At 36.8% G+C, this 25,761-nt stretch overlaps 1 protein-coding gene and 1 pseudogene across 2 annotated transcripts in view; both read left to right on the top strand.

The window, feature by feature from the left end:
* Window positions 1–25,761, top strand: part of PGER4 (prostaglandin-E(2) 9-reductase-like) — a gene marked incomplete at its 3' end in the record, with an annotated part of 138,386 nt that overhangs the window by 27,571 nt on the left and 85,054 nt on the right.
* LOC103345168 (aldo-keto reductase family 1 member C3-like) overlaps window positions 23,841–25,761 on the top strand; it is a 43,579-nt pseudogene continuing 41,658 nt past the window's right edge. The window contains exon 1 of the transcript XR_016218792.1: window positions 23,841–23,924. The product of XR_016218792.1 is annotated as an aldo-keto reductase family 1 member C3-like (transcript). The remainder of the gene's footprint in view (window positions 23,925–25,761) is intronic.

Here is a 25,761-nt window from a genome sequence, read left to right as displayed (position 1 = left end):
GAGAAGAATATTTATTTTGCCTTACAGTTTGGAGTCACAGTCCAAGATTGGGTAGCCCTATTTCTTGGATTTTTATGGCAGCATATGTTTAGAGAGAGGATAACATGACAATGCAGGCAGCAGAATGAGAGGGAACATGATCTTTTCTCCAAGCACATCTGTGCCTCCTTCTAAGTTATCAGGATTTGCCCATGGAGGACTATCCTAGAAACCTAATATAGTTTAATCACTTCCCAAATGCCTCATCTTCAGATTCCATTATTAGAGTCCCACTCTAACCCCTCACCAATAGCATTAACCCATTAACCCTTAACAGAATACATCAGGGTTTGAACATCTGCATGAAAATAGGCAGCCAAATATCAGGTTACCTAAAAACCCATGATATAGTATGGTTTATAATTTAGGCACAATTAAAGTGTTAATGATAATAATAGAATAATCATGATAATTAACTAACAAAAATCATTTGAATATAATCTATCTCAAAATATCTCAGGAAATTAAAGTGACGTTATGTTGAAATAATTTGGCCACTCTCAAAGTGATAATACTATAATTTTCTGTTTTTGATTATTGTTTTAAAACATTAATGTGTATGTTTAAAAGTGGTACCAAAAGCACAGTTAAGCAACTAGTTGTTGAGTCACAGTTGATGCCTGTATAAAATTATATTAATTAAATATGTACATAAGCACAGCTTATGTACAACACATTTGAGATACCACAGTGCTCTCTGCAATCTTTCCTTAGATGACAAGTTTAACTTCCTCTCCATTATGGTACAAATAGAAAGAATCTATACAGCAGAACTCAGCTTTATTGCTAGTTTAGTGACTTCCATAGTCTCACTCTAGGAACCTAGAGAATAATAAAAAGTAGGAATTAGAGATTCACTTGATTGAGAAGTAGTTCTGGCGAAAACAGTGGTTTTATAAGAAGAATCATTTTCTCGGCTGGCGCCGTGGCGCGATACGCTGATCCCCCGCCTAGCGGCGCCGGCACACCGGGTTCTAGTCCCAGTCAGGGCACCGGATTCTGTCCCAGTTGCCCCTCTTGCAGGCCAGCTCGCTGCTGTGGCCAGGGAGTGCAGTGGAGGATGGCCCAAGTGCTTGGGCTCTGCACCCACATGGGAGACCAGGAGAAGCACCTGGCTCCTGCCATCGGATCAGCGCGGTGCGCCAGCCGCAGCGCGCCGGCCATGGCGGCCATTGGAGGGTGAACCAACGGCAAGAGGAAGACCTTTCTCTCTGTCTCTCTCTCTCACTGTCCACTCTGCCTGTTAAAAAAAATAATCATTTTCTCACATCTTGGATTGGTTCTGCACACGTGATGTTCTCCATCTCATTTGCCTGGGTCTTTCCCAGTTAGTAATGAAGAGTGGGCAACCTACAAACTCCTCCAATTGGGCAATCAATCACTGGTTCATCACTGGCATTGTAGGATCACAGGATACCTCAAGTTCAGTGATTTGGTGGAAGGACCCATAGGTTGAGGCATAACATTATAGTCTTGGCTGTAATTTGTAGAGTAAGATTATTAAATAAAAGTAAAGATTGGGCAAATGAACATGGAACCAAATATCTAAGAAATTTGTGCCAAATTCATGTCTTCTCCCAGAGAGTTCACACAGAATGCACTGAATTTCCCATCATTAGATTTTATGAACAATTGGAAAATGTTATCTACAAGCAAAACTTGTTTAGAGACATAATTCCTACGCGTTTCAGCAGAGGCACATTTTGTAGAAAACTTCCTCTAGCACACAACAGAATTCCAGGGTCCCAAGAGAAATATGCATGCTTAAAGGCTACTGTTTGTACACATATTTAATGTAATGAGAGAAATTAAAGTTCTGAAATGCCAGCCAGCTATCAGTTTAAAATGAGACATTTCTCGGGTAGCAATCTCTTAAGTTAACATTTTTCTGGACTAGCTATTCTCACTGTATGAGAGAACTGAACACTAGGAGTAAATACTCATTTTCTAAGAATATAGATTCACATATAATTATGTATTTGATTGGCTGGGTGATGGAGAGAGTAGGATAGAGAGAATAGCCCAATCGTTCATACAATGGTTCACTCAGCAAAAGGCCATGGAAGCCTCTGCTGCATTCCAAGGTCCATTAGTAGGGAGCTGGATTGGAAGCAGGGTAGCTGGTACTCAAACTGGAAATCTCATATGGGCTTACCCTGCTGCAACACCATTCTTGCCCTAAGGGAGATGTGGTATAGAGGGAGGTGTTTTGATTATGAGGCCTCTGCTCTAGTGAAAGGATTGATGCCCACTGTAATGTGCTTGAATAGATTTCCTTCCCACTTTTTTCTCATTTAAATGTGTTTATTCAAAATTCTAGTGTGATTTTACAAATAGGATGAGGATCAGGTTTTTCTCTGGAGATAATTTTTTTATTTTCATCATTCAAATTTTATATCTCCTCGTCTCCAAATTCCAACTTAAATTTCTTTCAGCATGGTTAGGCTTATTTCTTTTCAATCTCCATGTCCTGCAGGAATTTGAGTACACTGAGAGTATGTCATTGTGAAAATAAAAAGAAAAATAAGAAAGGAAGGCAGAGGAGGTATGGGGACGAAGAAAGGAGGAAGGGTTGAGAGTATCATTATGTTCTTAAAACTCTATGAAATCTGTTCCTTTATATAAAAGATTTATTAGAAGAGTATAAAAAATGCAACACTGTTGAAAATAATCCACAGAACAGGGTTGTAGGAACATTCAGAGGCAGCCTTCTAATGGACAGAGATGACAAACTGTCTTGACTTGAGGATCCAGAGAAATTACAAACATCTTCTCTTGGCATATGTCCTGGGGAGACATGATCCAACTAATTTCTTTATTTTTATTTTTGTTTATTTATCATTTTTGACAAGCAGAGTGGACAGTGAGAGAGAGAGAGAGAGACAGAGAAAAAGGTCTTCCTTTTCCAGTGGTTTACCCTCCAATGGCCGCTGAGGCCGGTGCGCTGCGACCGGTGCTCCGCACTGATCCGAAGCCAGGTGCCATGTGCTTCCTCCTGGTATCCCATGCGGGTGCAGGGCCCAAGGACTTGGGCCATCCTCCACTGCACTCCCAGGCCTTAGCAGAGAGCTGGACTGGAAGATGGGCAACCGGTACAGAATCCGGCGGCCGGACCAGGACTAGAACCCCGTGTGCCGGCGCTGCAGGCGGAGGATTAGCCTATTGAGCCGCCATGGCACTGGCCCCAACTAATTTCATAAACATTTTAAAGTTAAGTCCAATAAGGTTAGATAAATGAGTAAATTGAAGCTGTGATAGGGAAGAAAGAGATGCTGGCATGGAAAGGATAATGCCATGTTACAGAGAAATGGCACAGGATGCTCAGCACAAGAAGTGGAAGCAGAGTGACCCAGACCTTCCATAGGATCTGTGCACATTTCAACTCATAAACCCATCCTGCGTAAAACTAAAATTCAATTAAACTAATAAAAATTGTTAATTTACATAGAAATATAAATGAGAATGTGTTTTATTCCATATTCACTAATACCATATTCACTATTACTTTGGTGTTTTTAAGATTTATTTATTGGGGGCAGTCCTGTGGCATAGCAGGTAAACCTGCTGCCTGCAGTGCTGGCATCCCATATGGGTGCTGATCCAAGACCAGGCTGCTCAACTTCCCATCCAGCTCTCTGCTGTGGCCTGGGATAGCAGTAGAAAATGACCCAAGTCCTTGGGCCCCTGCACCTGCATGGAAGAAGCTCCTGGCTTCAGATTGGAGCAGCTCCAGCCTTTGTGGCCAATTGGGAGTGAACCAGCAGATGGAAGACTCTATCTATCTATCTATCTATCTTTCTCTCTGTGTAACCCTGACTTTCAACTAACTAAATAAATCTTAAAAAAAAAAAAAACTGAGAGAGATCTAGAGAGCCACATCTCTCTCTCTCTCTCTCTCTCTCTCTCTCTCTCTCTCCATTCTCTCTGTGTAACCCTAACTTTCAATTAACTAAATAAATCTTAAAAAGAGAGAGAGAGATGGAAAGAGCCACATGTCTCTCTCTCTTTCTCTCTCCGTTCTCTCTGTGTAACCCTGACTTTCAATTAACTAATACATCTTTTGAAAAAAATACAGAGAGAGAGCCACATGTGCAGGAACACGTCCTCTTAAACCTTTGCCGGGGGATGGGCAGGGAATTAGGAGCAGCGAATCCCATTAGGATGGGGCTGGAGCTGACACTGGTGGTTGGGCCATGGGGTCACCTGGTTTCCAGCCATGGGGGAGCGAACTAGAGCCTAAGATGCTGTCTGGGATGTAGATTGTGCCATAGATAAGACTGTGCCACAAAATTGTGTTGAATTGTTGTGAATTTGGAGAACATTAGCTTAAAATGTTCAGCATGTGAATTGCCTTCTTTTTTTAGAAAAAAGAGGTTTATGTATTTATTTATTTGAGAGATTGAGTTAAAGACAGAGAAAGTTCTTCCTTCCATTGGTTCATCACTCAAATGGCCACAATGCCAGAGCTGAGCCTTTCCAATGCCAGGAGCCAGGAGCTTCTTCCATGACTCTCATGCTGGTATAGGAGCCCAAGCACTTGGACCACCTTCCACTGCTTTCCTAGGCCATAAGAAGAAACCTGGATCAAAAGAGGAGCAGCTGGGACTCAACCCGGAACCCATAGGGGATACTGACAATGCAGGTGGAGGCTTAGCCTAGTATGCCACAATGTCAGCCCTGTGAATTGCCTGCTGTTTATGGTTGTAGACTATGTGACATCACTCACTCTTAAAATTGTTTATTTAAGTATGTATAAGCTAAAGAAATGCTTCATTTACATTTTTCAAGGATATAAGTATTATTTTAAGAGATCTTAAAGTTTATTTATAAACATGTCTTCATGGAGAAAGACAACAGATGAATGAGTGTTACCATAATAAAGTAAAATTTCTTTGATGATGAATTTCAATACACCACCATTAACGATGGAATCATAAGGTAAAGTAACCCAGTGGCACTCTGATGGCTTTGGGTATTGCTAAAACAAAGAACCAATGGTCCATAAGTATTTATAATGTTCATTACAAAGATTACTTCAGGAATGGATCAAAATGAACTTTATCTGAGACAATACTTGGTTTTCAGGATACTGTTGGTAACACTCCTGTCTACAAAGTATAGAAAACAATACATATGTGATATTATTAAAAGAAATACAAAAAATGTCAACTTGAGACATTCATAGGCAGAAATACTTAACCCTCCAAATGGAATTGTCCCTTAGATCCTGCAACTTAATGTGTTAGTAATTTTAAATATCTCCCTTCGTTTTCACTGTGTTTGCTAAGGATTCAAACACTGCATTTATCTTGAGGGAGTTTGTCCTTAAAGGGTCAATAGAAGCACTTGGTTATGATTTTCTGAAGTATGATGACTTTGATGCAGAGAATGAAGTCTTAAAGTTAGATTGAAAGCCACAGAATGTGGATGTAGACAAAAACCACATGAGGGGAAAGAAGTTACAGCAAACAATAGATCTTTACTCTCATTTTGTGGTCTAATGTTATAGAATCTAGGCAAAAATGTGTTGAAAATCAGGATACCACGAAATATGTCTTCCTGCTACCTTTGGGTTTCTAAATTCACGATGGAAATAATTGTGATAGGGGCTAGCACTGTGGCATAGAAGGTTAAGCATCTGCCTGCTGAGCTGGCATCACATATGGGCACCAGTTTGAGTCCTTGCTGCTCCACTTCCAATCCAAATGCCTGCTGATAGACTGGGAAAGCAGTAAAAATGGCCCAAGTGCTTGGGCCCTTGAGCCCATGTGGGAGACCTGGAAGAAATTTCTGGCTCCTGGCTTTGGATCGGCCCTTCTCTTGCCATGTGCCTGTTAGGGAATGAACTAGCATTTGGAAATCTCTCTCTGTCTCTCCCTCCTACATAAATAAATAAATCTTTTTAAAAAGAATTATAATATAATATGAAAGAGATTAGTGTAATGTAAAATTGTATAGATTAAAAATTAGTAGACACGTTATAATTGGTAATGCTTTCTTGGTATGGAGAAAAATGAAGAATATATCAGAGAAATTATGCAAGTATTCAATGTTAAACAATTTATAATTCTCATTGCCTTTAAATATCTTAATAAACATTGATTGTTATCTTTTTGTATTTTCAGTAGTTCAAAAGACATTCAAATATGCAAATTATACAGAAAGCCTTTAGACATTAGTCTGTCTTATCTATGATAGTCTTTTCATTTCATAACTGAATATACTCTGCTATGCATGATGGTCAGTGAGTAGTTAAAGAGTTAATAAAAATGTGGTCAACTTGTCTGGAGTAACCTATGACCCCTGAAATATATTTCAGTATTAAGCAGTGTATGGCTGTGTCCTTGTTCAAAAACAGGCAAAATACATTTCTGTTTTGATTGAAATCTTCTATAACACAGCACTGGGTATGCAGCTAAGCCAGATGAATACGTTTGAATTTCTTATTCTGTATGTGCAGTGTGTTAAGCTCCAGGTAAAGGTACATAATATGAAAAAACATTGAATATGAATATAATTGTACTAAAGTCATACCTATGAGTGCATGTCACACTTGAAATCAGAAAGAAAACAAAATTAACTTTTACTAAAATGGTCGCTTCACAGAAATCACTTCTTTAATGTATTAGAAATTTGTTTATTGAGTTTAGATTTTTCTAATTTTAGAGTGGCTGGACACCCAAATTACCCATTTTCTGATGAATATTAGCATGTGGGCCTTTTTCATGACTTCTGTCATAATCTGCATGTGGATCATGATACAGGAGATGTTTCAGATGCTGGTGACTGGATACTTCCCTTCTGGTTAACCTATGCTTAGCAATGCACTCTCAGCTACATGCCACATGGCATGAAACATTGACACTAAATTTTTGTCACTTTCAAACAAAATTTTAAATATTGCTTTATTAAAGATTCTTATTCACCAGCAATTCAATAACTTCCGTAATTTGTTTCATTTTGACTCCTTAGTACCTAAAAATGATTTTCCTAGAAAATTTGGAGACCTGTGGTGAGAAGACGATAGCAGCTAACCATAGATGTGACTGGGAATGAGGTGAAGAATTGTCAAGCCTGTAGGGCAGTTTAGCAAAGGTTTTCAGTGATTGTTTCTCTAGTACATCCAGGAAAGAAAAAACTCACTATATAGAGCACAGAGGTGAGGCAATACTACAAGGCTGACAGATAGTTCAGCGGTGCAGTTTGTGGATCAGAGCGACAGTGTACATGTGCATATTTGGGATCCTTGGGGTAGGGTTAGACACAGGGACTGGGGATTGGGAAGAAAAGTGATTATGAGTCAGGTATGAGGAGGATTGAGAAAGAGGAAGTTCAGCATATATCTGCGTAGAAATATTGGCAAAAGTCTTTTGATAATGTTATCTGCAGATAGAAGGAAAGTTTCTACATGTTGATCTTTTCCTTGCTGTGCAGATGCTTCTGATTTTGTTACAATCCTGTTTGTTCAGGTGCTTTTGTGGCCTGTGCTTTGGGGGTATTGCCCAGGAAGTCATCCCCTACACCAGTGCCTTGGAGTGTTTCCCTTACATTTTCTCCCAGCAACTTCATGGTGTCTGGTCTTCAATTTAGTTCTTTGGTCATCCTTGAGCTGATTTTGTACATAGTGAGAGTTATGGATCTAACTTCATTGTCCTACATATATACATCTAGTTTTGAAAGCATCATTTATTAGAGAGATTATCCTTACTCCACTGAATGATTTGAGCACTTTTGTCAAAATGCAATTGGTTGTATGTGCATGGAACAATTTCTAGGCTCTCTATTCTGCTCCATTGATCTATGCATTGGTTTTTGTGGCTGTAGCATGCTGTCTTAATTATTATAGCTTTGTAGTGTGCTTTGAAGTCAGATATTGTGATACCTCCAGCTTGATTTTTTTTTTTGCTCAGAATCGCTTTGGCTATTCTGGGTCTTTTTGTTTCCATATGAATTTTAAGATTGTTTTTTATAATCCTGTGAGAACATCATTGATATTTTCAGGGATCCCATGGCTGGTAGTCTTCTTTAGGTATTATAAATGTTTTAAGCATATTGATTTTTCTAATTCATGAACAAGGAATATATTTCTATCTTTTTGTGTCCTTAAAGATCTCTTTCATCAGGATTTGATAATTTTCAATGCAGAGATCTTTCACTTCTTGAAGTAAATTTATTCCTAAATATCTGAATTTTGAGATAGTGCCAAGGGCTGTTGGGCAAAGAACTCAAAGACTGAGAACTGTTCATGACCTTGGTATACCTTCCAGAACTATCTACATTACCTCAATTATCTAGCCTTAGTAATTTTTGACTACATTGTTCCCTTTCAGAACACAGAATTTTGAAGTCACCAAGTGTTTGAAACAAAGGCTTGAGTTTCTTAAAGAACTTCACATTAGAGGAATAGAGCAGGGAATTAACAAATCAGCAATTGTTTTAGATAAAGGGAAACATCTATGAATATGGTGGACAGAGTGACATCAGAGTCAAAATATTATTGATGAAATGAATTGCTTACCTCCAGCGGCTTGGAACTGAGTAAGGGAGAGGTCAAATAGTCTGATTGGAGTTTTTCTAGTGATTATTCCAAGGCTGGTTGGAACTACCTTGCCTGATTGAAAGTAGACCAAATTTTCTGAGAATGAAAATGGAATGAATAGTTTTACCAGTTAGATACATTTTTCCCACTAGTTATTGCATGACAACGCCCAGAAAAAATAACCGTTTATTTGTTGTGGGATTTTTTTTTTGATGTGATGTGTCTGTATGGAGTAGTTTCTCATTATCAAAGAGGGATATATTTCACAAAACCCAATGGATTCCTTTATATGTACATGCATGAATACCTTCATACACTGAAAAGATATGTATATGGAACTTTTTCTATTCATAGTAAACTTTCAATATAAAAATTAGACACAAATGATTTAATATTTTCCCACTCGCTCAAAGGAATTTATTGTGTTGATAGTTGCAAAGGCACTGATGATATAAGCTAACAGTAATGGTTGAGGACTCTGAGTTAGAAAGAACCATTGATGAGTTCACACAAACAGCCAATCAAATAACTTCAACTATCTAATTATTTTACCTATAAGGGAACTGACTTATCAAAGGTCACTTGCAATAACTTATTCTTCATTGTCTTTTCTGATTGTCACAAATCCACTCGCATTTTGGGATCTTTGCTCACCTTCTTTTCTTTGCTTACCCCTTAATCTGACAACAGGATGTGGTAGATAGAGGACTTTTGGTGTTCGCTCCAGGAGACATCTTCATGTACTACATTTGCTTTATATAGAAACAGGATAAATAGTAGGAAGAAATAACATATTGTACCTCTGGCTTCCTACCTTTCTCTAAAGCTACCTCATGGCTCAAATTTCCATCCAACACTAGGGGTACATATTGAATTCCAGTCATGTCACAGAAGAATTAAAATATCTTTGCTGTGCTGCACACTTCTTGGTGTAATTCTAGCTTACATCTCATTAGTAACACATCAACCTGTAAAAACCTTGTTGATAGCCACCAACTTGTAGTTTCCAGTGATCATTCCATAAACAGATTGGAAGTTGTATAGTGGTTGGGGGTCCCAGAAATTCTCTCAAAATGATGGTTATTAGGACTGGCCACTTGGAGTCAAAGATACAGAAAATAACTTGATGGAAGTGAGTTCGTAAACATCCTAGCTAGTGTTCCAAGACTGACCTACTAATGAACACTCTGATTGTGGACAGTTTTGTAACTTAACCTCCTGGCTTTTCTTTCCTGTAATTTATTTTTATAGTTTCGATGAATGGTAAAATAGTAATTTTATTTCTCTGAAATAAAACCGCGTAAGGAGAATACACGTGGCTTTCAGTAAGCAAGTGGGAAATTTCTTTCACTGTTTAAGTTGTCAGACCAAATATCAGAGATGCAAACTCTTCACCAATTAAGGAAAGCAATACAAGACCCATATGCATAGTGCTAGGGCGCAGTTCTCTTAACTGATGTAATTTGTTTCTCATCCTAAACTTCATTTCTAACGTGTGTTTATCAGGGAATATGCAATGTGTTAATTTATGTCAGCATTGTAGTAAGAGTTAATCACAAGAATTAACATAACATTGTCACTGCATTTTTTTTTTTTTTTGACAGGTAGAGTGGACAGTGAGAGAGAGAGAGAGACAGAAAGGTTGTCCTTTGACGTTGGTTCACCCTCCAATGGCCGCCGCGGCCGGCGTGCTGCGTCCAGTGCATCGCACTGATCCGAAGCCAGGAGCCAGGTGCTTCTCCTGGTCTCCCATGCGGGTGCAGGGCCCAAGGACTTGGGCCACCCTCCACTGCACTCTCGGGCCATAGCAGAGAGCTGGCCTGGAAGGGGAGCAACCAGGACAGAATCCAGCGCCCTGACCGGGACTAGAACCTGGTGTGCCGGCACCGCAAGGTGGAGGATTAGCCTATTGAGCCGCGGCGCCGGCCAGGTTTGTTTTTTTTTTTTTTTTTTTTTTTTTTATAAGAAGAACAAAAGGTATCTTTACTTTCGGGCCCTTAATGTACTTGATAGAAACAAAGAAGAAATGGACTTGCTGCACTAGGATTTGTAGAGTTGTTGGTGGATTTGGCTTTGGTGTGTGCCTCAGCTGGTGGATATCAGGGTTCTGGAATGGAAGGATGAGCACAAACTGGTTTATCTGCAAGCTACTCAAGAAGTCAGCACCTAGGTGGGAGCTACACCCATTTGCTCCCAGTTTGGAAAGCTTCATTCCAAATAATGTGACCATGACTGTGAGGTATTGATATCATCATAACTTGCTGGTCCTGGGCAAAGACGAATTAGAGAACAAGGCAGGGCTTCTAGGAGTTAGTGTCCTGACAAACTCAGAACTTCTTGGCAAGATTTTAAAGCAAATTAACCACACCTTGGCTTTACTGTGTTTCCAATGATGAATGATCTTGCGAATGGAGCTCAGCTTTAGATAAAAGGTTCTACACAAATAAACCCAGAGCAAATATTTGGTAGACTCACAGAACAAAGGGCTCAGAAATTATACCACATACTTATAGCCAACTGATTTTGATTAGTTGTGAAGAATATACATTTCAGCAAAGGTAGCATTTTCAATATATAGTTAAAATACATGAATGCTAAAATATATATAGTATTCAGAATGTGTTTAGTACTCAGAAAACTGCACATCATCACAGTCACCATGTTCCTAAAGTTCTAATTATGAAATGTATGAAGTTTGTATTCCTTAAATAAAAAGTTTTGGGGTGGAGGAGAAATAGACAAAGGAACTAAATAACAGCTCTCAAATGAAGAAATAGAATGTCCACAAATTTAAGAATAAAGTATTTATATGACTAGACTCAAGGAAATATAAATCAATCATATTTTATGATATGAGATATTGCTTCATGTCAGTCAGAATGGCTATTATAAAAAACAAAAAACCTAGAAACTAATCTTAATTGACATGTGGATAATGGGAACTCTTAGTGTAGGGGAATGTAATCATCAAAGCACAGCTGAAAAATAATATGGAAATTTCATTAAGAGACTAGTAATTGAACATGATGTTATCTAAAATCCCACTCTGGGTATATATACAAAAGACAAAAGATTTAGTATCACAGAGATACCTGATCCACCATGTTAATTGGACCATTGTTCACAAAAGCCAAGATATGGAATAAACCAAGATGTCCATTATCAGATGAATAGATAAAGAAATTAAGATCCATGTGCATGCACAAGCACACACGCACAAACATCAACCACATGCTGGAATACTATTCAGCCAGAAAAGGAATGAAATTCTGTCACTTAAGCATAATGCGTGGAACTAGAAGAAACCGTATCAAGCAAAATATGGCATACATAGAAAGATAAATACCAAATGTTTGCCTCGCATAGAGGAACTAAACACACACAGACACACACACACATGCAAACACACACACCTCAGCCTGAAATACAGTAGTTATAGCTAGAGGCTTGTAGCATTTGGGAGAATAGACAGTGATTGAACTAAAAAGTAGGGCATGGTGAATGTGGTTTATTAAGTATGACAAATACATCATAGTAATATCAGATGTTAATAATAGGGGAACGTGGATATAAAGTATATGGGAAGCAATTATAGTACTTCATTCACATTTTTTATTTTGTAAATTTGAAGTTTTTTTTTAAACAAAATAATGTATTTTTAAAAGGTCCATTTAAAGTGATTGTTTAATTAACACATCAAGTCATGATACTTTAAATATTTTCTAGTATTAAGACATTAAGGCTGATACCTAAAGCAAAGGCAACAAACCAAAATTAGACAACTGGAATACACCAAACTGAAAACTCTAAAGGTGGAGGCTAGTGCTACGGTGCAGCTGGTTAAGCTTCTACCCTTGATGCAAACAACCCATATGGGCACTGGTTGAAAACCCAGCAGCTCCACTTCCAATCCAGCTCACTGCTGTTGCATCTGGGAGTGCAGCAGAAGATGGCTGAAGTGTTTGGGCCCTTGTGCCTACATGGAAGAACCTGAAGAAGCTCCTAGATCCTGGGTTCTACCCGACCCAGCCCTGGTTGTTGGAGCTGTTTGAGTGAACTAGCGAATGAAAGATTTTTTTTCTCTCTCTCTCTTTCTCTTTCATCTCTCATTCTCTTTCTGTAACTCAGCCTTTCAAATAAATAAAAAATAAATCTTTTAAAAATGGTTTAACTGCATTTAAGGAAAAAGTCAATAGAAAGTAAAAGCAACCAAACTAAGGGAGAAAATATCTGTACATATTATTGAACTTAAGGGTTAATATTTAGAATATTACAAAAGACTTCTACATAGCAACAAAACAGAAAAAAGCCAGAGAAAATCTATTTTAAATACAGAACTGAATAGCTGTTTACCAAAGATGGCATACAATTGGCCAACGGCAATCATAGGCTGATTTCTTTTGGTTCAGGTAAATGTCCAAGAGTAGGATAGCTGGATCATATGGTAGGTCTATATTCAGATTTATGAGATATCTCCAAACTGTCTGCCACATTGTCTGTACCAGTTTACATTCCCACTTCAGAGCCAGGGTACCTTTTCCCCCACATACTTGCCAGTATTTGTCATTTCTTGTTTTCTGTTTGAGAGCCATTCTAACTGGAGTGAGGAGAAATCTTATTGTGGTTTCGATTTGCATATCCTTGATAGCTACTGATTCTCAGCACTTTCTCAAGTGTCTGTTGGCCATTAGAATTTTCTCTTCTATTTGAAAAATGCCTGTTAAAGCCATTGCCCATTTCTTAACTGGGTTGTTTGTTTTGTTGTTGTTGAGTTTCTTGAGCTCTTTATAGATTTTTGATGTTAACCTTTCATCAGTTGCATTGTTTTTGAATATTTCTCCCATTCTGTCCATTGTCTCTTTACTGTGCTGTGTGTTTCTTTTGCAGTGCAGAAGCTTGTCAACTTAACATAATCCCATTTGTCAATGTTGGCTTTGACTGCCTGTGCTTCAGGGGTCTTATCCAAGAAGTCTTTTCCTATACCAATGTTTTGCAGAATTTCCTAATGTTCTATAGCAATTTGATGTTATCAGTTTTAGATTTAGGTGTTTTACGCATTTTGAGGGGATTTCTGTTTAAGTTATAATTTTTGGGTCTAATTTCATACAGCAGCATGTGAGATCCAGTTTCCCCAGCACCAATTGTTGAAGAGACTGTAATTGATCCAGGGGTTGATTTTATCTCCTTTTTCAAAGATAAATTGGTTGTAGATGGTTGGATTGATTTCTGGAGTCTATTCTGCTCCAATCGTCTTCAAGTCTGTATTTGTATCAGTACAAGGCTGTTTTGATTAGAACTGCCTAGTAGTTTGTCTTGAAATCAGGTATTGTGTTGTCTCCAGCTTTGTTTCTGTTGTGAAAGATTGCTTTAGCTGTTCGGGGTCTCTCGTAATTCCATATGAATTTTACCATCTTTTTTGATAGGCAAAGTATTTCCTAAGTATATTGATTAGGATTGCATTGAATCTGTAAATTGCTTTTGGTGGTATGGACATTTTGATGATGTTGATTATTCCAAACCTTCATCATGGAAGATTTTTCAGTTTCTTATTATCTTCTTCTATTTCTTTCTTTAGTATTTTTTAATTTGCATCATAGAGATCATTGACATCTTGGATAAATTTATCCCATGACACTTAATACTTATTGGATCTATTGTGAATGGGATGGATCTTAAAAATTCTTTCTCAGCAATGGCTGTCTGTGTACACAAAGGCAATTGATTTTTGTATGTTGATTTTTATTCTACCACTTTACCAAACTCTTTTATGACTTTTAATAGTCTCTCAGTGCAGTCTTTTGGATACCCTATATATGGAATCATGTTGATATCAAATAGGGACAGTTTCATTTCCTCCTTTCCAATTTGTATCCCTTGATTTCTTTTTCATGCCTAATGGTTTCTGGTAAAAATTCCAGTACTATATTAAATAGCAATGGTGAGATTTGCATCTTTGTCTGGTTCTGGATCTTACTGGGGATGCCTCCAGCTTCTCCCCATTCAATAGGATGCTAGCCATGGGTTTGTCATAAATTTCTTGATTGTGTTGAGGAATATTCCTTCTATATCCAATTTGCTTAAGGTTTTCAGCATCAAAGTATGTTGTATTTTATCAGATGATTTCTCTGCATCTATTGGAATAATCATGTGGTTTTTGTTCTTCAGTTTGTCAATGTGATGTATCACATTGAACGATCTGTGAAATGTTGAACCATCCCTGAATACAAGGGATAAATCCCACTTTACCAGGGAGAATCATCTTTCTGATGCGTTGTTGAATTTAATTAGCTAACATTTTGTGAGGATATTTTGCACCTATATTCTCAGGGATATTGGTCTATAGTTCTCTTTCTCTGTTTTCTTCTGCAACTTTAAGTGAAAAGATCAGCAGATATCCATTAGGTCCATTTGGTCCATAGTGTCAATTAGTTCTGTTGCTTCTTTATTTTCTGTCTAGTTGATCTGTCGATTAATGAAAGTGTGGTGTTGAATTTTCCTAATGCAGTTCTCTTCAGAGGATATGAAAGCTCTAGCTGGCCTGAATAGAAATCTTCCCTATGCTTCTGATAATATGTAAGTGATATTATAAAATGCATTGCCTCTATTTATTTCCTGAAAAGGAATGTAGAATTGGTATTAGGGTCATTCTCCAAATATCTGTATATAGGCAATGTGGGTATCACCATTGTAGCCCAAATAAAAGTGTGCAAAATATGCAGACTTCATCTTCTCCCAAACTTCCCCAATAATTCTCTGATTGAATGCATCATGACAACCAAGTGATCCTGGGTAGAAAAATTTTGTTTATTACAAAAATTGGAATTATTCACCTCCTTGAAATTTATAAATATGTAAATTTGAGTCCATGTTTTATAAATGATTATTTTTATTGTTAAACTTGTTATTCAAAATAGTGTTGAACTGTTGAGAGTTTGGAGAAAAGGTTATACTGTCCAATAATGTGAATTGGTTTCTATACATGTAAATAGTCTTAATGATCTCCCTCTTTTAGCCACAATTGTATTTTTAAGCAACTAAATCTTTAACAAGGAAGTTTTACCTACTTATTTACACAAATCAGTACTAATTTTATAGTTCCTGAAAGTCTACTCATTTTCTTGGGCAAAGAAATCAGATGAGTGAGTATTACCACAACAAAGTAAAATTTATTTGGTGATGATTTAGGTACATTGCCACTATTGGAATCATAAGGAAAACAAATTCACTAACACTTTTATGGCTTTGGATAATGTCAGCAGTACTCAATGGCCCCTAAGTGTTGGTAATATTCATTTCAAAGTAACTTCAGGAATAGATCAAAACAAGCCTTATTTGAAATAGTACTTTGTTTTGTAAAGTAGCTTTTATTTTCAGTATAACCCTGATAACATAACTAGTCTATTAAGGATACATATCTAACTTATAAGTATAGGAAGTAGAATATATGTGAAACTATTAAAAGTATAAAATTCTGTAACTTGGAACACGCAAAGGAAAATCTTGGCCACTCCATATAGAATTGTCCTTTAGATCCTTGCAACTTAATGTTTTAATTATGTGAAGTCTCTCCCTTTCTTTTAACTGGGTGTTGGTTAAGGATACAAACCTTGCATTTATCTGGAGAAATGTTGAACTAAGAGGGTCAGCAGAAATACTTGGTTATGATTTTATGAAATATGGCGATCTCATTGCAGAGAGGGAAAGCTTAGGGAAAATTAAAGCCAAACAATGCAAATGAGAGAGAACTAATAGCCAACAAAAGATCTCTACTTGCCTTTTGCACTCTGTTATATAATTTCTGCAAAATCATTCTATAAATGAGGTTAATGTTTTATTAGCATAAAGGAAATGAGCCATACAGTAGATATACACTGCAAAAATACAGGGAGAGTTGCAAGCGATGAATAACTCCTACTATCTTTAATGATTTTAATAAGTCATCGTTTTATCACATTGTTTTCTGTAGTTATAAAACATAGGGATGTAAAAACTGTAGAGGAAACCTTGGACATTGACCTCTATTTTATCAATGACATTCTTTCCTTTTCCTAATCTTATATACTATGTTTTATGTGTGTGCTAATAATTATTAGTGAGCTAATAATTAAAACATTAATAAGAAGAATATGATATTGCTAGAAGTAACTTTTACTCCTTGATTTATTTTACAGTGTTAAACACAGGCTATGTCTGTTTCTTTGGCCAAAAAAAGATAGAATAAATTTATATTTTCATTGGGAATTTGATGTAAGACAACATTTGGTATTGTGTTGCATTATCGAAAGATGTAGCTAAGTGGGAAGAATATGTTTGGATTTTATATTATGCATATTCTCTATGAGTTCAAGGCCAAGGGAAGTATTTTGAAAAATTTAAATGATTAAATATATTCATGATAAAGTCATGCTCATGGATCTTGTCAGGATGTTAAACCCAGAAAGAAAACAAACTTATCAACTTTAATGGTAAGTACAAAGAAATTACTCTTTTAGTGTTCTAACAATGTGGCCACTGCATTCAGATTATCAATTTTTCTCATTTTAGTTTTGCTTAACACTCAAATTACTCATATTTTGATGAATATTAACATGGAGGCCTTTTTGGGAACTCCTACTGCAAGATCCTGCATGAGGATTGTGAAGCACGAGATATCTCAGATGACTGGACAACTCTCTTCCTGTTCATCTATGCTGCTTATCAACTCACCCTCAGCTAGATCTATGTCCATGGGGATAAGGCCATGAGAGTAAATTTTTGTCACTTACTGAAAATAAAATAATATTGCCTTTTAGAGATTCTCACCTATCACTGACTCTCATACTTGCGTGGTTTGTTTCATTCTGATTTCTTAGTCCCTCAAACTGATTTGCCTAGATAGTTGGAGACCTGTGATGAGAGATGATAGCAGGTAGTCCGTGGGTGTAGCTGGGAATGAGGTGGGAAGAAGTGTCAGTCTGCAGGGAAGTTAGCAACGATTTCTCAGTCATTATTTCTCCTGTGCTTCCAAGAATAAAGAAACTCACTTTGTAGGGCCAGATGGTCAGGCAATACTGCAAAGATGACCAATAGTGTAGGGGATCCCTTGCAGTTTATGGATTACAGCTGCAGACAGGTATTTGGTATCTTTGGGGGAGGGTTAGTCTCAGGGGTTGGGGGGTTAATGGAATTCAGCCAGGAAGAGTGATAAGGTGTCAGGTATTATGTGGGAGATTGAGGAAGAGGAATTTGAGCGTGCTGTCTGGGAATTCTTGGTAAGTCTTTTGATATAATATCTTCAGATAAAAAGTACCTTATATATATTTTTTGAAGAGGCAGATCTGAGGCTTAGGCACTTACTTTATTTGTTCTCTGGAGAAACCTTAAATTCCTGAATATGGAGGGGGATAGAAAATCAATGAATCAACCTAATGATACCATATCTTGGATATCAACTCCATATTTCTCAAATACTGTTTTTAGGAAGTATGATACATATTAATTAATTATATCTGAATGTTTAAAGTGCCTTAACACAAAACAAGCAAACCAAAAACTATACAGCACAAAAAACCCAAACAGCCATTACCTATCAGTGTCATGTAAAATATTACAATACTAAATTATATATAGAATTTTCCAGATTGTCCAAATTTTAAGAAGTTATGTATAATATAGCATAATACTATGAGATTTGTTCACTTATTGGAACATCTTTTACAGGGATGTAGAGTTACTGTGAGTAATTTTTAATAACACAAATATAATCAGAAAGTCATGGAAGAAACACAAACACTTCAAAGAAGTTTCCTCAAAAGTTTAGACAATGCCATGGACTGCTGGGCAAGAAATCAGCATCTAACAGTTGTTCATGAGCTAAATATGCCTTCAGATATTTAAGACTTCAGCTATTTTTGTTCTTTGGAGACTTTTTTCCTAACAAATAGCATCATACTCTTTTCCTTAGGAATCTGAAAGACTAACTTGAGGATCAGATGGCTCAGTGCTGATTTAAACCAAGCTGTTTTGGAAGAACTAACACTAATTCTAAAACTTATGTAAATGGACACACTTTAATTCTAAGCCAGAAAAGGATAGAAGAAAAAAAAAGTGGCAGATGAATTGCACTCATCTATTTAGATGACAAATTTATATACAAACAATCCTCAACAAAGCAGTAGCAAATCAAATTAATAAGAACACATTAAAAAGATTATTCACCCTGATGAATGGATATTTGCTCCTGGGATGCAGAGGTGACTCAACAAATGCAAATCAGTAAGTATAAAAATCATGTAAACAGAATAAAGGCTAAAATTTTATTATCATTTCAAAATTATAAAGTATTTTTAAAGTATAATATCAATTCATAATAAAATTGAACTATTCAACAATATAAGAAGCATACCACAACACAGTAAACACATGACAAGGACACAGTAAAATGTAATAACCAATGGGAAAATCCAGATGTATTTCACTAACATCTGGAACCAGAGAAGGATGTCTACTTTTAGTAGTCATATTCAACACAGTCCTAAATGTTGAGCCTATTAGTATGAAAGAATAAATCTAAAAATTCATAAGGAAACACAAAAGATGACTAATGCGCAAAGCAATCTTAAGTAATGGAAGCCAAGCCAGAGGTATCAGAATGGCAGGTTTTAAGACATTCTGTAGAGCTATTGTAACCCAAACAGCACGGGACTGGCATAAAAATAGACAAATTAGGAAAAAAAAAAAAGCTTCTCTTTGACCAAGATGCAAAAGCACTTCCCAGAGAAAGCACAGTATCATCAACAGATGGTATTGGGAATTTCTACATGAAGAAGTTGGAAACCAGAGGCCTACCTCACATCCTATATAAACAGTAATCCAGAATGCATCAAGTATATAAATGTAGAACCTAAAACTATGATACTTGTAAGGAAAACACATTAAAAATACTATAGGATGTTGTAATAGGCAAAACATTTTTTTGAAATTCTCAAAACCACAGGCAACAAAGGCAAAAATCGATACAAGGACTACAAAAACTAAAAAACTCACAAACAATGAAATATTTATTAGTTGCTGAAATCTTATCTGAAGTTGTACCTATGAAATTTGCATTCATTAAATAAAAGCTTTTAAAAAAGGAAAAAAGAGAAATAATTACAACCTGTACATCAATGAAGTATTAATATGGAAAATATATAAATTCAGAAAATTCAACAACTACACAAGAAACAATCAAGTTAAGAAATAGGCAAATGATCTAAAAAGACATTTTCCTTATTTTTTTAGAGTTCTCTTTTCCCCAAAACCTCATCAGCATTTGTTGCTTTCAGATTTGGGGATGATAATCATTCTAACTGGAGTGAGGTGATACCTCATTGTGATTTTTAATTGTCTTTCCTGAAGGCTAATGATCCTGAGCATTTTTTCATGTGTTTGTTGTCGATTTCTGCTCCCATTTTGAAAAAGGCCTATTAACATCCTTTGAACACTTCTTACTTGGATTGTTTATTTTATTGTTTTCTGAATTTCTTGTGTACCTCTTATATTTTATATATTAAGCCTTTCTTAGATATATAGTTTGCAAATATTTTCTCCCGTTTGGCTCTTCTTAAAGATTTATTTTATTTATTTGAAAGACAGAGTTACAGAGAGAGGCAGAGAGAGAGAGAGAGAGGTCTTCCATCCGCTGCTTCACCCCCCAGAGGGCCACGATGGCCATAGCGGCACCAATCCAACACCAGGAGCCCAGAACTTCTTCTGCGCTGATCTGAAGCCAGGAGCCAGGAGTCTCTTCCGAGTCTCCCATGTGGGTGCAGGGGCCCAAGGATTTGGGCCATCTGCTTACTGCTCTCCCAGGCCATAGCAGAGAGCTAGATCAGAAGAGGAGCAGCTGGGACTAGAACCGGTGCCCATATGGGATGCCGGTGCTTTAGGCCAGGGCTTTAACCCACTGTGCCACAGCGTTCCCCCCCCACCCCATTTTGTTTATTTTCTCTTCACTTTCCTTATTGTTTCCTTTGCTGTGTAGATGATTCTTAGCTTGTTTAATCCCGTTAGTCTGTTGTTATTTTTATTGCATGTGCTTTTGATGTCCTCCCCAAGAAATCTTTCCCTTGGTCAATGTCCTGCAGTGTTCCTCAAGTAACTTGATGGTTTCAGGTCTTGAAGTTTATGTCTTTGAATCAATGTGGATTGATTTAAAAAATTTATTTACTTACTTGAAAGGTAGAGTTGCCAATGGAGGGAGAGATCGTCCATCTGCTGGTTCAGTCCCCAAAGGCCACAACAGTCAGGCTTCAGTCAGGCAAAGCTAGGAGCTTGGAACTCTGTTCAAGTCTCTCACTTGGCTACAGAGTAAGAAGGACTTGGGCCATCTTCCTCTGCTTTCGCAGGAGAATTAGCAGGGAGCCGGATCTTACATGGAACTTGATGCCAAGGTGGGTTGCCAGCATTGCAGGGAGAGGCTTAACCCATTGAGCCACACTGCAGGCCCCATGAGTTGATTGTCATATAAAGTAAAAAGTAGGGGTCTTGTTTCAAATTTTGGCACATGGAAATGGAGTTTTCCAGACACCATTTGTTGAACAGACAGTACTTTCCACATGGGATGATTTTAGCTCACTTGTCAAAGATTAGCTGGTTGTGGAAACATGGGTTAATTTCTGCTTTTTTTTTTTTTTTTCCCATCAGTCTACAAGCCTATTTTTATGTCAGCACCAGGAAGTTTTCATTAATATAGTACTGTTGTATGCCTTGAAATCTGGTGTTCTGATGCCTCTGACTTTAGTTGCATTATTTAATATTGCTTTGGCTATTCAGGGTCTATTGTGTTCCCTCAAGAAATCTATGATTGCTTGTTCATTTCTGTGATGAATGTCCTTGGCATTTTTGCTGAGATTGAAATGAATCTGTAAATTATTTTGGACACATTGATGATATATCCATTCTTCCAAATCCTGAACATGAAATTGTTTTTTCCATTTTTTGTGTCTTCTATTTTTATTAATGTTATGAGTTTTCATTCTAGAAATACTTCACATCCTTCATTAAATCTATCCCAATGTATTTAACATTTGTGTAATTATTTGAATCGGACTTATGTTTTACCTTCTTGCTCAGCCAGAATATTGTTTTTAGATAAGAATGCTATTGAATTCTGTGTGCTGCTTTTTTTATTCTGAGACTTTGCTGAATGCTGTTATGTTTTCTGTTAGTCTCTTAGTCAAAACTTTTGGTTCTCCAATATAAAGACTCATGTCATGTAGAAACAGGCATAATTTCATTTCATCCTTTTAAATTTGTATCCCTTTGTTTTCTTTTCTTGCCCTTACTGCTCTAGCTAAAAATTCCAGAACAATACTGAATGGTAGCAGGCATCTTCGTCTTATCCTAGATCTTAGCGGACGTGCTTTCAGCTTTTCTCCATTTAATATTTTATAGCTGTGGGTTTTTGATATATTGTCTTTATTGTGCTGAAGGATTTTTCTTCAATTGCAAATTCAGTAAAGGATTTTTTTAATTCGTGAGAGGTGTTGTATTTTATCATATGCTCTCTTGACATCTATTGAGCTAATCATCTTCATTTTGTTGACATGATATATCACATTACAGATGAATGCATGTTGAACCATCCCTGCAGCCCTGGGATAAATCCCAGTTAGTAAAGATGGATGATCTTTTGAATGTGTTGTTGGATTTAATTTTCTAGTAATTTTTGAGGATTTCTACACACTAATAAGGAGTCTTGGTTTATAGTTCTTGTTTCTGTGGTTGTTGTATTTTTATGTGATTTTGGAAGTAAGGTAATGCTGTCCTCATAGAATGAGTTTGGAAGGGATCCCTCCCTTTAAATTATTTTGAATAGTTTGAGAGGAATTGGTATTAGTTCTTCTTTAAAAGTTTCGTAGAATTCAGCAGTGAAGCCATACAGTCCTGAGTGATTTTGTTGTTGTTGGGATGTTCTTTATTACTGATTCGATCTCAGCCTTGGTTATTCATCTATTCAAGTATTCTGTGTTCCCATGGAACAATTTGGGTAAATTACATGTGTTTGAAATCTATTTAGTTCTTCTAAATTTTATAATTCATTTCACATAGTTGTTCACAATAATTCCTAATGGCTCTTGGTATTTCTGTGGTATCATCTTTAATATTTTCCATTGCATCAATGAGTTTATGTTTAGGCCTTTCCACTTTTCAGAGATAGTTTCTAGGTTTTGCTTTATTTGTATAACTTTTTAAATTTATATGTATAGAGAAAACAGATTTCATAGATATGATTCCACAAATTCAATGATACTTTCCTCTCTCCCTGTGCCCCTCCCTCTCACCTTCTTATTTTTTTTTTAACTTTTATTTAATAAATATAAATTTCCAAAGTACAGTTTATGGATTACAATTGCTTCCCCCCCACACAAACCTCTCACCTTCTTTATTTCTTTCCTTTTCTTTCTCTTAATTTTTGTTATGGAATATTTTCAATTTACTTCATAATCACAGGCTCAACACTACTCTAAAGAAATAGCTCCACCAGTAAAAGGTAGAGAGATCACTGTTCCCAGTGCTCAGTACTACTCCCCACTATGCTGGCAGGGTTGCAGTACCTTCTTACTTATTTTTTTTCCCCTCCACCTCAAGATGGCATTTCTGGCTAGGAAAATGGTGACTTAGGCTCTGAGACTGCCAACCCTTGAGGCTCAGTGGCACTTCTGCCTTCTCTCTCCTTTGGTTTAGTGAGTTCCCACATTGTTCAATTACTACAATACTGGCTCCGTAACTTTCCTCTTATAAAAGTGGGTTGATGTGTGAATAGCTCTACAAATTGTTGTCTCTGGGATACAATCACTGGAGCCATGATCTTTCAACCACTTCCTCAGCTTTAACATCTGATCTTTCATTGAGGGTCAGTGTTTGAAAAGTTGCTCAATAATCACTTTTTAAAGTTCAGTCTGTGTGTGTTTATGTGTGGGGTGTAATAGAGGGTCATATTTGAAAGGATGTAATCATGACAAAAATAAAATATAGTAAGTAAATAGATTTTGAAGGTTTGAAGTCTAATAAATTCAAAACATTTGAATATGACATTTTATAATACATTACAATAATAAGAGTTCCTAAAGAGAAAATGTTTATGAATTTAGTAGTTTTATTTAATCATTGACAAAATTGCCATTCTTGTCAAATGGTGGATTAGTAGTCAGATTCTTTGTAAATTGGAATATATGTAATATTTCTTTAAGTTGACTCCTCCCACTATCATAGAGCTTGGCAAGAGGAGCCAAAGGCGATGGATCTCAAACATCAGTGTGTGGCACTAAATGATGGTCACTTCTTTCCTGTACTTGGATTTGGCACCTACGCACCTCCAGAGGTAAGCTGAGTTGCTGTGTGATTGACGGACAAAAGAAGACCTGTGTTGTGAAGTTACCCAGGCTGTGTTGACTCAGCAGATTTCACTTTGTTTTTCATTTCAAGAGGCTGGAACTAGTGTATAGAGAAGACTGAAGTTGTTCACAGTTTGTTCTGCCTGATGTTTCCTGTGGAGCCTTGTTCATAATCCTGGAAACAGATTTTGATTGCTGTTTCAGTCTATTTTTCACTGAGAAATAAAATAGTAAAGAGAAAAAAAAATCAATGCTCAATGAGGTTGCTTGTTAGGGCGTCTGCTGGGTACTTGTTTGCAGCTGGAGTAGTTTCTCCACTTTGCTCTATAATGCAAGAAATGTTTCTTCCTTCCAATATGCAATGATTCAGAGATTTCTTTTGTTGTGACTAGGAAAGAAACGCATAGAACACGATGAGAATATAGTGCTGTTCTACTGTTGGTTGACTTTCTGTACCAAGCAATATTTACTGGACATGGCCAAAGTAGATTTTCTCATATATTACCGTTACCCTCACTTTTGAGAAACTTAGAAAACAGAATATCCTGTTAAGAGAAAATGGGAACCTAACAAGAGCAACACTGAATTTTTTATTCTTGTTGACAAAAGTTGGAGTTAAAGGAAAATGGTGTAAGATCCTATCAAATAAAAGTGAGCACTACGGAGGGAGCTTTGCATAATGATATTGTCCTCATTACATAACTGTATGATATGGGACAGTTTACCTCAAATTTGAATTTTATTCTCTTGTATAACTTAAGGAAATCACAGAGGAGTATTCCGAAGACATGTGCCGGGACTTTGTTACTTTTCGGATTGATGTGGCATGAAGGAAAAGTATACCAGATAAAGGTTCAGCCCTGAGTTCACTCACGCCTAGGTGCAGTAGAGGCATGCTACCAGACGAGGACAGTAGAATCTAGGATTTGGTTCCTTAGTTCATTGATGGAAACCAGCCTTTCAAATTCTCAAATAAATATAAAGTGTTCCATTGATGTATGTATCTTTTAACAAATACTTTCAATTTCTTATCCAATTTTGAAAAGCCAATAATTTAAGATTTTGTTTTATGTATAGTTTGTCAAAAAGAATTGGCCTTTTTTTAATGGGTGACAGTAATGTTAATTATCCCTAACGTAATACAGTTAATTTCTCATGTGAAAATACATACTCCCTGAGTATAAACTTTAGGTGGGATGGCAGTGGGCAGAAAAACTGGCTCTGTAAAAAAGATTAATATGCTATCCTGCTGTCCATTGAACTCTGTATCTACAATCTTAGCCATGAGGGAACTGACATTTTTCTGTGTTCTTAACTTTTAGGATGTTGGCAGTAGCTAAACTGCATGTTCAGACAACTGAGGGTCTGAGTCACTGCATTTCATTAAGGGACTGGAACATATGTGAGGCCTAGGAGAAGGGATGTATGTAACCAAATTCAAATGAAAACCTTAGCATGGAGACTCTAAATAATCACCTTTCATTACAGATATGCTTTCAAATGTTTTGTCATTCAGCTCTGACAGAATTGAGTGTGTCCTGTTTATTTCATTGGGAGAGGACTCAAGAAAGCTGGCACTGCATTTCTTCCATGTTTTATTTCATTCGGTTTTCACCTGTGTTAACTTTCCTTTATGAACTCATGATATAAATAACAGCCATGATAGTAACTTTTGCTGTGTCCTTTGAATCCTCCCATAAAATATTAAAACTGGCATAGTTCCTGAGAAATTTTGCCAGCAGTGATTAACATAGTTGCCTGGTGTGGGGAGGTTCCTCAGCTGTTTATTTTTTGCTGATAACTAAGGGAGATCCAGGCAAATTG

This window comes from Oryctolagus cuniculus, chromosome 13 (genome assembly GCF_051225735.1).
Source record: "Oryctolagus cuniculus isolate XC-2025 breed Fujian yellow rabbit chromosome 13, ASM5122573v1, whole genome shotgun sequence".
Classification (NCBI taxonomy): Eukaryota; Metazoa; Chordata; class Mammalia; order Lagomorpha; family Leporidae; genus Oryctolagus; species Oryctolagus cuniculus.
The sequence above is the reverse complement of the archived record's forward strand: the minus strand, read 5'-3'. Positions and strand labels throughout refer to the sequence as shown.